The sequence below is a fragment of the Schistocerca piceifrons genome, chromosome 5, assembly GCF_021461385.2.
Source record: "Schistocerca piceifrons isolate TAMUIC-IGC-003096 chromosome 5, iqSchPice1.1, whole genome shotgun sequence".
Taxonomy (NCBI): domain Eukaryota; kingdom Metazoa; phylum Arthropoda; class Insecta; order Orthoptera; family Acrididae; genus Schistocerca; species Schistocerca piceifrons.
Genome location: NC_060142.1, coordinates 176,280,905 through 176,284,520, shown reverse-complemented (window position 1 = coordinate 176,284,520; position 3,616 = coordinate 176,280,905). Strand labels below are relative to the sequence as shown.

Sequence of the window (3,616 nt, the reverse complement as noted above, 5' to 3'; positions counted from 1 at the left end):
CACTGTATTCCTTTGATTCGCCTAGAGCTGCAGTGTGGCTATTTGCTGGGTCTGAAAATGTAACAATTGTGTTAGCTGCACTGCATCTATGGCCTTCAGCTGAGGACCCTGAGCCGGGAGTGGGAGAGGTGGGTTGTTCATTGTGTACAGGCAAATGCAATAAACAGGTAAGCAATCAAAAGAAGCACACAAGCAAAGAAAATTTCTGCAACGCCCACCTGAAAACACTGATTAGCGAAAACACTATAAGAGACACTGTTAAAGCAAGTAAACACACCCCTGCAAAGAAACAACAATGTAGAATTAAGGTGCCAGCGAAACACAAAAGGAAATACGTGGCCGCCAGGCTCTGAATTCTTCTTGTAACTCGTTACCAAATGTCGAATCCTGCTTAGCCGTCTAATATAGTGTGTCTAGGAAATCTCCTTTCTCTGATCGCTAGACAACAATTCAAACAAATCGTATTAATGTGTTTTATTACAAAAAGTAACTGATAGTGCCAACGGCCTTGTCGCAGTGATAACACCGGTTCCCATCAGATCACCGAAGTTAAGCGCTGTCGGGCTGGGCTAGCACTTGGATGGGTGACCATCCGGTCTGCCGAGCGCTGTTGGCAAGCGGAGTGCACTCAGCACTTGTGAGGCAAACTGAGGAGCTACTTGATTGAGAAGTTGCGGCTCCGGTCTCAGAAACTGACATACAGCCGGGAGAGAGGTGTGCTGACTACATGCCCCTCCATATCTGCATCCAGTGACGCCTGTGGGTTGAGGATGACACGGCGGCCTATCGGTACCTTTAGGCTTTCATGGCACGTTCGGGAGGAGTTTAGTTTGGGTTTAATTAATAGTACTTTGTGTTAAAGAGATGTGTTGCAAGCAAAGGGTGACAGACAAAATAAGGAACCTCTCCTTCAGTACTTTAAACATAGCTGCGCTACAGCAACGGTTCCACGTAATCAGACTAAGAGCAGCCGACCAGTTGCAAAGGATAAAGTAATCTTTACCTAGGTTTCAATAGATATAAATCTACCTTCTTCAGAAGACAGCCTGGGGACAATGAACATCGTAATATATATTAACGCATGAAACATGAGTCAAGTTTTTTTTTTTTTGTTTCCTTTATTGAATTTCAATTCCCCCCGAAGGGGGCGGGCTGGCAGCAGCTTAGGACGCCGCTCTGCAGCCTACAGGTTTTCTGACAAAGAGCAGGAGAATAAATAATAATAAAAAACAGGCGATAAAATCGGGGACTCATTGAGTAACAAGGTGAAAAGAAAATGGGGAAATGAAAACAAACAACAGAGGGATGATGAAGCGAATAAAAATACATACGGAGCAGACAGGGGAAACAATAGACAATTAAAAAAAACACGGCGACAGTCTGGATTCTGTTCGCAAAGTATATAAAACGCACACCCAGCGACAGCATGGTTTCTGTTCGCAACACAACACTGAATAGTCACTAGAACACAGCACGAAAAAGTCGGCAAAGGTGACACCACAGTCGAGAGCAGGTGGGGGGAAACTGAACAGGAGATGGGAAAACAAAAAGGGGGGAAAGGAGAGTAAAAGCGAAGGGGGGGGGGAACCGGGAAAGGAGCTGATGGAGGATGAGGACCCATAAGAGGGGTGGGGGGCAGACGCGACAGGGAGGGGGGTAGGCAGAGGAGGGGAATACAAAAGGACTGGGGGGAAGAAGGTAGGTAGGGAGAGGTGTAGTGGGGAGGAAACAGGACGGAAGGGGGGGGAAGAGGGAGCCCAGGGAAAGGACAGAGGGAAGGAGGGGGAGGGAGGATCAGAGTTGATAGGAAGGATAAACGGAGGGAGAGAGGGCATCATCCGGGAGGGGGAGTTGACGGAAGCCACCTTGGGAAAGGAGATGGAGGGTGTAGAGATGGAGGGTAGGGGGGACACAACGGTGAAGACGTGGCAGGGGGCGGGGATGGGAGAGGAGAGGAGCAACCAGGGGGTGAGGGGGTTCAAGACGGCGGGAGGTGTAGAGGATGCGGATATGTTCGAGGAATAGGAGCAGATGGGGGAAAGGAATGAGATCATAGAGGATCCGCGTGGGGGACGGGAGGCGGATACGGAAGGCGAGGCGGAGTGCATGACGCTCAAGGATCTGGAGGGACTGATAGAATTTGGGGGGGGCAGATATCCAGGCAGGACTGGCATAACAGAGGATGGGACGGATTAAGGATTTGTAGGTGTGGAGGATGGTAGAGGGGTGCAACCCCCATGTCCGGCCAGAGAGGAGTTTGAGCAGGCGGAGGCGGTTGTGGGCTTTGGATTGGATGGATCGGAGATGAGGGGTCCAGGTGAGGTGACGGTCAATGGTGAGGCCAAGGTAGGTGAGGGTGGGGGTGAGACGGACAGGACGTGCGCAGACAGTAAGGGAGAAATCCAGGAGCCGGAAGGAGCGAGTGGTACGACCTACGATAATTGCCTGGGTCTTGGAAGGATTGAGTTTCAGGAGCCATTGGTTACACCATGCAGCAAAAAGGTCAAAGTGATTCTGGAGAAGGCGTTGGGACCGTTAGAGGGTAGGAGCGAGGGCGAGGAATGCGGTGTCATCAGCATATTGCAAGAGGTGCACTGGAGGGGGGGGGGTTGGGATGAGTCAAGTTTTTTTTTTTTTTTTTTTTTTTTTTTTTTTTTTTTTTTCTTTATTGAATTTCAATTCCCCCCGAAGGGGGCGGGCTGGCAGCAGCTTAGGACGCCGCTCTGCAGCCTACAGGTTTTCTGACAAAGAGCAGGAGAATAAATAATAATAAAAAACAGGCGATAAAATCGGGGACTCATTGAGTAACAAGGTGAAAAGAAAATGGGGAAATGAAAACAAACAACAGAGGGATGATGAAGCGAATAAAAATACATACGGAGCAGACAGGGGAAACAATAGACAATTAAAAAAACACGGCGACAGTCTGGATTCTGTTCGCAAAGTATATAAAACGCACACCCAGCGACAGCATGGTTTCTGTTCGCAACACAACACTGAATAGTCACTAGAACACAGCACGAAAAAGTCGGCAAAGGTCACACCACAGTCGAGAGCAGGTGGGGGGAAACTGAACAGGAGATGGGAAAACAAAAAGGGGTGGAAAGGAGAGTAAAAGCGAAGGGGGGGGGGAACCGGGAAAGGAGCTGATGGAGGATGAGGACCCATAAGAGGGGAGGGGGGCAGACGCGACAGGGAGGGGGGGTAGGCAGAGGAGGGGAATACAAAAGGACTGGGGGGGAGAAGGGAGGTAGGGAGAGGTGTAGTGGGGAGGAAACAGGACGGAAGGGGGGGGGAAGAGGGAGCCCAGGGAAAGGACAGAGGAAAGGAGGGGGAGGGAGGATCAGAGTTGATAGGAAGGATAAATGGAGGGAGAGAGGGCATCATCCGGGAGGGGGAGTTGACGGAAGCCACCTTGGGAAAGGAGATGGAGGGTGTAGAGATGGAGGGTAGGGGGGACACAACGGTGAAGACGGGGCAGGGGGCGAGGATGGGAGAGGAGAGGAGCAACCAGGGGGTGAGGGGGTTCAAGACGGCGGGAGGTGTAGAGGATGCGGATATGTTCGAGGAAGAGGAGCAAATGGGGGAAAGGAATGAGATCATAGAGGAGCCACGT

General features: G+C 50.6%; 1 pseudogene; it reads left to right on the top strand.

Moving 5' to 3' along the window:
* The first annotated feature begins 498 nt into the window (after window positions 1–498).
* Window positions 499–616, top strand: LOC124799402 (annotated as a pseudogene).
* The last annotated feature ends 3,000 nt before the right edge of the window (window positions 617–3,616 follow it).